The sequence below is a fragment of the Grampus griseus genome (assembly GCF_964374135.1).
Source record: "Grampus griseus genome assembly, chromosome: 18".
Taxonomy (NCBI): domain Eukaryota; kingdom Metazoa; phylum Chordata; class Mammalia; order Artiodactyla; family Delphinidae; genus Grampus; species Grampus griseus.
This window is the reverse complement of record NC_139012.1, coordinates 75,153,936-75,163,434: the sequence shown is the minus strand read 5'-3', so window position 1 is coordinate 75,163,434 and position 9,499 is coordinate 75,153,936.

Here is a 9,499-nt window from a genome sequence, read left to right as displayed (position 1 = left end):
GCTTCCCATCCCCTCGGTCCATTACGTTGGTGCCGACCACGGTGTGGCTGTATTCCCACTAGGCTTAGAGCTTTCATACACGTCTTTTTTATTTAATAAAATACTATTTTGATAGAATGCTTAATAAACGATTTCATAAACGTCTTTATAATTATTGTGAGTTCGGGAGCACTGCTCACCTGCATTTGCAGGTGAGCAGGCAGACTCGGGAAGCAGAGGCTCCCGTCGGTTCCCAGGTAAGCGGCACTGGCGGCCTGCGAGCGCCGGGCCGGGCGCGGAAGGCCCCCGTGGCGCCGTATCCCGGAGAGCTCGGAGCCGTCAGCGTTTGGCCGAGGACCACACGGGCGTGGGGCGTGCGTGCGGTGTCCAGGCTCTGGAGCAATTTTAACCCTGGGAGCGGACCGTGCACCCTGTCTCTTGCCTGCCTGCTTTGGGGTCTGCGAGCCTGCAGACCGCCGTGCCAGCCCCTGCCCCTCTCGCCTCTTCTCCAGTAGGAAATTCCTCCTTGGCAGAGTGGGAATTCCTCAGTGGCCGTGACTCCCTGAAGCCACCTAGTTAGAGGATACTTTCATTTATATGAGAGCACACTGCTTCTATTGGATACTTGTAGTCCAGCAGGACACGTCGCTTTATTCTCATTAAACAGCTCAAGTCTCGCATTACCTCTTTCGTTTCAGATGAGGAAACTAATGCAGCCTTAAATAGTTCCTTGAGAGCAAAGACCAAGTTTCCGTTTCCTCATCAAATCCACGGCGTCGTCGGGCATAGTAGGTACTGAATTTTCGTTGAAAACAGTGAAGTGGTAAACCCAGAAAAACTATGTGAGGCCCAAAGGCCAAGGTTAGTATTTGCATGTTGGTCTTCTCCAAGTTAAACATGAAGAATTAAAGATTCATTTTATCCTACCAAAAATATTCTTTAATAGCAAGATGTGTTTGTTTAGTGTAGATCTGGGGATGGAGTGACCAGCACAAAACTTGGGAAATGGTAGGTGTTTGGCACCTGCAAATGCCCGCATTTAACAGCATTTACCTGTGTGCGTGCCTGGGCAGTGTTACACAAGTGGTTGACTTCTCTCGAGCTGTTTAATCCTCAGGAAAATGTAATGACCTCATTTCACAGATGAGGAAACTGAAGCCTGAAGAAAGTAAGTAATTTGCCCAAGGTCACGCAGCTAGTAGCAGATTCAAGACTAAAACAACCCAGGCAGCCTGGTGCCAGAGTTGGTGTTCTTAATGCTGAATGTCCCTTATGAAATGAGTGTCAATGGAGTTACAAGTCTGGGAAGATACTAAGTGAAATTGGTTGAAGAGTTTAATACCCAAACTAAGGACTTAAAGTTTGGTGAGATTATGGTTCGAATAAATTCACACCAAGTTGTCCTTGGTAACTGGAGCTACCTGTCAGCATCCTTTTTTTTTTTTTTGCAGCCCCTCTTTGAAGGTATGAGTGGCCAGAAGAGATGATTTGGGGAGTTATCTAGACTGCCATTGTGAGATATCTCAACAAGAGAGGGGCTTTGGTGTTCCTGGAAGGAGATGAGCAGGAAAGGGTGGGTGTTACAGACATGCCCTCAGGGAGAGAAGCAGGTTCTTTTTAGCTCTTCTTTTGAACTCTGCTCTGACCTCCAGCTGAAATGGGACCGGGCAGCTTCTAAAGAATCGTTGATTGTCTTGGGCTCAGCTCCAGTGGGGGTGACTGAAGACCTTTGAATAATGATAGTAAAGCAGGTAACTGGGTCTTTCAGGACCCCTCCCTGTACTTATGGCCTCTGCTTGCTAAGGCACCCTTCTTGGTTTGGGGACAGAATATGACTACACCACAAAGCCCCTGTAAGCTGTCTCATTCAGTATGTGCAGAGAAGAGGACTCTCAGAAGTGTATAGAGCTTCCCCAATTGTTATTGTCTCTACCCGTAATTTACCAAAAAAGCAAAGCCCAGAATGTAGAAGTGTAACTCCGTAATATGACTCAAATCCTGGCTATTCTAAAACTTCTCCATTTTCCACCACAGGGTAATTTCCATGATACTTTTCCTGGTTGGTCCCTGAGTGACACATTTCCTCACACAAGGCAGGTATTGATGTTTTTGCTCTGACGAAGGATTAAAGGAAATATTCTGTCCCTCTCCTTGCCTGTTAGCTTTCAAAGTCCCCTCTCTCCCACAGGTGTGGACAGAGGTGTGTGAAACACAGTTGCCCAGCCCAGGTCATTGAGGTTCAAGATATCTGTCCCACAAAGTCGTTACTCTGTGGGTGATTTCTTTAAAAGTTGTCAACACTAGGCTGTGTCTTCATGATACCACAGTGACTGCAGCGAATTGAGAAGCTACTCTGCTGATAGTCCCGCGTTTGTTTCGAAGGTCTGTGTGTGTGGCAGAGCCTGCGTGAGGTCCAATACTCGGCCTATTCTTCAACAGGTAGTCGTTAATGGATTGCAGGTAGTTTAGATGCCCCCTTGCCTCCCTCCATTACACTGTAAACTCCTGCCAGGACATTTTGGTAAAACTAAAGAATGGGAGTCTATTGCACGTGAGAGCCTGTGCAGTGCAAACTACATCCAGTAAGAGCGTTGGCTTAAATGGCAGCCACTTTCTCGTCACAGTGCCATTTAAAAACCGAGAGGGTCCATGCTCTGCTCTCCTGGGTACATGTTTACAAACTTGTCGAAAGGGACAGAGAGAGCAAGGTGCGCACAGGGATTTGGCTGATGTGGGGTGACTTCAAAACCTCCGGAAGATGCTCGCAGCCCAATACCATGTGTCTATTCTCATAACACATGAAAGCTGGAAGCCTTCTTACAGAATCTGTACCATTATCCACAGGCAGAAGTGTGATTAATGCGTTCTAAACATGTAAACATCTGTACACTTAAAAAAACAAACAAAAAACAAAACTCCAAACAAGGAGATTCCGCCCTCCCTCAGTATCTCATTTCGTTGTTTTAAACGACTGAGGAAATCTTCCTTTAAGTAACCTAAATCCATCATGCAGCTACTTCTGCCGGCTCCTCAGAAGAGCTGGGACATCTGGTGACCACATCTGTGTTAAAACCCTTCACATACTCTCAAACTATTATTAGATTCAGAAAAAATTTCTTTTTTAAAAATATTTATTTATTTATTTATTTATTTTTGGCTGGGTTGGGTCTTCGTTGCTGCGCTCGGGCTTTCTCTAATTGCAGTGAGTGGGGGGCCACTCTTTGTTGAGGTGCGCGGGCTTCTCCTTGCGGTGGCTTCTCTTGTTGCAGAGCACGGGCTCTAGGTGCATGGGCCTCAGTAGTTGTGGCACGCAGGCTCAGTAGTTGTGGCTCACGGGCTCTAGAGCGCAGGCTCAGTAGTTGTGGTGCACAGGCTTAGTTGCTTCACGGCATGTGGGATCTTCCCGGACCAGGGCTCAAACCCGTGTCCCCTGCATTGGCAGGCGGATTCTTAACCACTGCGCCACCAGAATAAATTTCTTTATCGTGTAAAATTTCCCATAACATTAGCCTCCAGATTAATCATTTATCAAAAGGGATGGCACCAATGATTAAAACATGACGGTGGTTGGGAATGAGCAAAACAAGTTTGTCTAAAATGAATAACAGTGTGATGAATTTTTTTAAAAAGTTCTCATGTCTACTAAGTAAAAGAATATTTATATATGGAAGGGCCATTTATCTTCTGTGAAAAATCTCTTGTGCAACCGAATGAAGCAGAAAACAAATAGGTTCAAAAGTCTCCTTGGGAAAAACAACAGGGCCATATGCTTCCATTTCAAAGATGTTAAGTTTAGGAGTGAGTCAGTTAACTTTGGTCATTTTGAAACACTTAATGAAAATAATTTCCTTTACCATGACAAGACATCATGCAGAAATACAAAGAGCTAGTACAGGAAACTTGATGAAAGGTGCTGTTTCCTACTGTGTAAGTCAAAGCAAAGCAGGACCAAGTTATTAGTGTTCTGCATTATAAAGAAAACCCAATAATGTGTTTAAACAGCCACATGAGATCTAGTTAGAAGGCTGTGTAAGGAAGCAGAACTAACAGTAAATATAATGTTAGTGATGAAACAAATTTGTGCTCTCACTGTTTCCCGTCTTTGAGGGAAGTGGAATTAAAAGCAAATCATTACATCTTGGCAAGTTCTCAGATGTGGAGTTTCACATGTTTACTGCATAGGGAGGACTTTCCGCTGGACATTTCTGTCATTGTTGGGCTGATTTCACCCCCTGGAAGTTGCTAGCTTCCACTGCAAAGATTTTAAAGGCTGTTTTGCTTGCAGCCTGGGACGTATCCACGACCTTACCGAAGTGGAAGTGAAAGCTCTCAGTTTTTCTTCTTCTTTTTTTTGGCAACAGTAAATCTACCAATTTTACAGTCAGCTGAACAGCAGTAGATGAATTTGTTTAAAGCCTGCATTCACGAAGAAAATCTGAACTTCAGTGGCTTGAACGCCTGAGCTGCAGCGTGATAGTTGAAGGGCAGACATGCTTACAGCTTGCTCTAGGCCACTGTCACCTGCTTCTCCGCACAGGTGCTGACCCCTCAGTCGATCTGGGGCCTCCTGAGAGGGGAGCAGGAAGCCTGGCCTTTGTGTGCCACAGAGAACGCTTTTCCAAGGACTGGGCCACTGTCACCTGCTTCTCCGCACAGGTGCTGACCCCTCGGTCGATCCGGGGCCTCCTCACTGGGGACCAGGAAGCCTGGGCCTTTGTGTGCTACAGAGAATGCTTTTCCAAGGACTGGGCCAGTATTCTCCAGCAGTCACAGGAAGCAGAAGAAAGAAGAGGTTAAGGGCCACCACCAGGGTCAGAATAGGTTAAGTTTAGTTAACATCAGAGGTTATAGCTTTTAACAAGAGCTTCAAGAAAACTTATTCGAAGATGCAATTTGTTTCTTCTTTGTCAGCTGTTATTTTTTTTTTATCCTATTGATAGTGACAGCTTAACAAACTTTTTATTTGCTAGAGGTTTTCATCCTTTAGAGGATAAAGGACTGTTCCTAAAAAGAGATGCAGGTGGAGAACTTTATAAAGCTTCCAGGACTTGCAAATCGGGAGCTTTAAAATAGACTCCCTGCTTGGCTAAGTCAAAAATAATCTGTGAGGGATGTTTTAAAAAATCCCTGTTGGAAATGGAGGACTGCTTCTGAAATCAGATGCGGAGGCTCAGATTTCTAGAAGCTTCTTTGTGTGTATTTTGCTTTCATCCATTCTAGGACAGTTTTCCCAGTTGTTATTCAAAATTACCAAAGAGGCCTCCTCTGAACTTTCCATACATGTATTTCTTTAAATTTAGAGCATCGTACTGAGAAGAACTAGTTGTTTATTGTATTTCTGTGTGAGCAGAAGAGATGGCCACAAGTTTCTGTACCTGCCGTCTATGTTCCTATCATTCTGTTAGTCCACATTTTCTGATCAAGGACTGAAAGGTTCCAGAAATTAGTCCTTCAAAGGAGAGTCATGTAAACTCTAGCTTTTCAATTGGAAACCCACACCTTTCAATAGGTGTGATTACCCAGGGCTGATGTTGAGTGTCCTGTGTCATACGAAGGTGTTGTGCATTATTTAGCTGCATTTCTGCCATAGACGAGAGGCTTGACTTTCTTTGAATAAGTTTTATATATTTATTTAGCTGAGGTTTTGTTTTTGTTTCTTGGGGCCGCGCTGTGTGGCATGCAGGATCTTAGTTCCCTGATCAAGAATCGAACCCATGCCCCCTCACTGGGAGGGCAGAGTCTTAACCACTGGACCGCCCGGGAAGTCCCTAGCTGAGGTTTTAAAATGTTCAGCTTGGGTCTCCAGAGCCATGCTTTCTATCTGATGTTCAGCAAGATAAACATAACCTACACATCCAAGGGCTGTCCTGTAATATGCATTTGACGGCATAATGGTTTCAGGTATGGTGAGGATTCATTTAATTATTATTTGGGAAATAAGATGTTTTGTATACGAGAATCTTCCAGATACCTAAGCTTACCTCTCAAAAGAACACAAAACTTCTTACCATTTTGAATAAAAGTATTTAATATAATGTATTACAAACTTTATTGCTTTCTGAAACATGGTATAATGAATGTTGTTTTCAAGAATGGGGCATTATGACTACACATCATCATACGTGGTGTATAAGACAGTCACGTGTACTCAGTGCACTACACTACGTGGCCCAAACTGTCGTGATTTTGAATTTGTGATTCTCCTTTTTACAGATTTTCTTACTGTTCTCTTGCCATTATACTGCCAGCTACCCCGTGTTGCTCTAAGTTCCTACCTGGCTTTAACAGTTCTCCCTGCCTCCTAATGTTCTGCTCAAGGTCAAGTTCAATCTCACCTGGCCTAATGCAGGGGTTACTTAAGGGGACCTGTAGCTCTCCATCCCACCTTATTCCAAATCAGCCCACACACTATGGCCAGGATAAGCTTGCGTCAGTAAAGCTCCATTCACACCAGTGCCTTGCTAGAAAAACTGCTGGCGATTCTCCACCGCCTGCCTGCTGAATTGGAGTGTGATTTTCCACTCCAGCCTTTATTGTCCTCTGCAATGGATCTATAGCCTTTTGTCGTTGACAAGTCAGTCAATTTGCCTGCTCTGCCCAGGCTCCTTTCTCAGTCTCTGCTCCTGGACACCACCCCTGAGAGAGGAGACTTATAGTCCAAAAGTCCCGCCCTCATGCCCTCTCCCATTCATAGCTGATTGGACCAGGGCAGGAGCCTGACCTACGGGAGACCAGTCTATACACGGTGACAACTTACAAAGTCAAACTGGGAGATTTGTTGGGTGTCAAAGGGCGCTTGGGGCAGAGATACTCTTTCTCCTCTTTCCCAGGTTTTAACTGAGCACATAGTTGCCCAGAATAAAGACAGTACGTGTAGCCTCCCTTACAGACAGGTGTGACCATTTGACTACGTTCTGTCCAGTGGAATATATATATATATATATATATATATATATATATATCCCCCATAAGCCCTGGGAATGTCCTAGTTTATGCTTGTTATCCTGGTATGATTTTTTGTTTTAAATTTTATTCATTTTTGGCTGCATTGGGTCTTTGTTGCTGCACGCAGGCTTTCTCTAGTTGCAGCGAGCGGGGGCTACTCTTGTTGCGGTGCGTGGGCTTCTCATTGTGGTGGCTTCTCTTGTTGCGGAGCATGGGCCCTAGAGCACGTGGGCTTCAGTAGTTGTGGCGCACTTGGTCTAGAGCGCAAGCTCAGTAGTTGTGGTGCATGGGCTTAGTTGTTCCGTGGCATGTGGGATCTTCCCGGACCAGGAATCGAACCCGTGTCCCCTGCATTGGCAGGTGGATTCTTAACCGCTGCGCCACCAGGGAAGTCCCTGGTGTGATTATTAATAGCATCCTCTTTCACCGTCACAAGTGTTCCAGTTTAGGTGGCATATGACATGGTCACCCTAAATAAGCAGGTATGTTATGTGCAACTTCCAGAAAGTTCTCTCAGGAGGAGAAGTGTGCTCTTGTCCCCTTCCTCCTTTCTGCTGGCTCAGAGGTGCACATGACAGCTGGAGCTTGCATGGCCTCCTGGAGCAAGCGGGCTCCCGGTGGAGCTCAGGTCCTGACACTGCGGAACACCGTGCCTCTGGATTCCTGACTGTGAGAGAGGAGCTAACAGGCTTTTATACTGCAGCTAAATGCCACACACACCTGTTGTTCACACGGATGAGTCGGTCTATGGAGAGAAGTAGGACCAGGAGCCAGACACGCACAAAGGCTAGACTGCGGGGCCCTGTGAGCAATGGGGTAGGAGCCTTCATTTCTAACCTTCCAACTGCAGTCCCCCTGGAGCATGCTGGGATTCATTTCCTGTCTTCAGATAACTCTTAAGTGGATTTTCTTACGGTAACTGTCTGTTGATTGAAACCAGACATCTTTACAGCTTCAACCCTCTTCACCCACCTCTGCTGAGCAGCCAGACGATGACTTGCACTTCCCTGTGTTTGTGCTTTTCTGCCTCTGCCCATTCATGCCCCACCCTCTGCCTGGAATCCAGACCAAGTGTCCCCGCTTCATGAAGGCTTCCCTTAGTTTCTCCCTTCTTCGGACCCTGTCATTTTACGTGTGCTTATTCTGTGCCGTTTATTTTTCTCTGTCTCCTAACGTAGTTACGTACATGTGGGCATATCCCGCCCTCTGCAGTGTCAGAGCTTTGCAGGGGCCTTTGCTCCTTGCGTTGTGCAGAGAGGTCAGCCTAGGACCTGCATGTCTTTAATGCACATTAGGTATTTGTTGTGGGCTGTGAAACGCACAACTAAGCCTTTTCAGATGGTCTCTGAATAAACTTGTAGGAGCTTTGGTGCAGGATTTCATGTCTTCTAGAGGCTTCTCTTTTCCTCTGCTGGCTTGGGGTTGACAGTACTTAATAGGATACCACTAGGTGTTGAATTACAGTTTTAGGAGGAACCTTTCTAAACCACTTGGGAAGCTCTCTGAGGTGGGCATCTTTTGTTGAAACAAACTTCAGTGCTAAGTAGCATGCCTACTACTGTAGTAATTTACAGTTGCTGAATTAGAAGCACAGAAAGTCTAAACAATTTATGAAAAAAAATCACAGGGAAAGTCGGTGTCTATAAAGGAGTTACAACTCGGTCTTTGGGTTTCCTCGTGTTAATTACCATACTATGGACTCTATAACTGCAACCAACATTCCATATCATCATCATAAGAATCGTCAAAGGGTTATTAAATGATCACACATGTATACCATCGGGCTGACCTTGCTGCCTCTCAAAACAGAAAGTTCACAACGAAGTAGAAGACCCAGTCTAACCACGTCCTTAATTTTCTGTTCGTGATTGATGGATTTTTGCAACTGACGTGGTCAAATGTTTCGTTATTAATGCTCGCAGTAAAACACAGACGCCATACAACGGATCCATGTGTAATTATAACTGCATCTTCAAATTATCACTGTGAGGACGTGCAACAGAAAAATGGGGACTCATGAAGAGTATGTGCTCCTCACGTTTCTGATGCATCGTTTATAGGCTGTAACTGACGGCCTTTGACAATTTCTAGTGCCCCCTTTCACACTCAACCGTCATGTCAGGACCCACTGGTGTGGGTTAGCCTTTTACACTAATAATAGTTTAAGTCATAAAAGTTGCCACCGATTTTACTTTATTGTTTACAAATTAGAATGGATTTGAAGTTTCTCTTTTTGTAATTGGCATCCAGCTCACTTGCTTTCTTAAGTCTGGGAGAGATTGCTGCTGAGTTACAGTTGGTACAACAAGGGCTGCATTTTACCCCAATCCTGGTTAGACCAGGCCCTCACCTCTCTCTGGACACCCCGAGTGTGGCCAGGGGGCTCACATAGGGGCTTTGTCACAAGTGTGTGGGGCTGTCCCAAAGAGTGACACTTGCTTTCCCAGGCAAAGGCGCTGGCATGGATGAAAAGACACAACCAGACTGAGATACACACTCATACTGTGAACGTGACAGAGTCCGAGAAGAAAACACAGGACAGTGGGGATTCCATGTGGGTAGGGGGTCTGGAGAA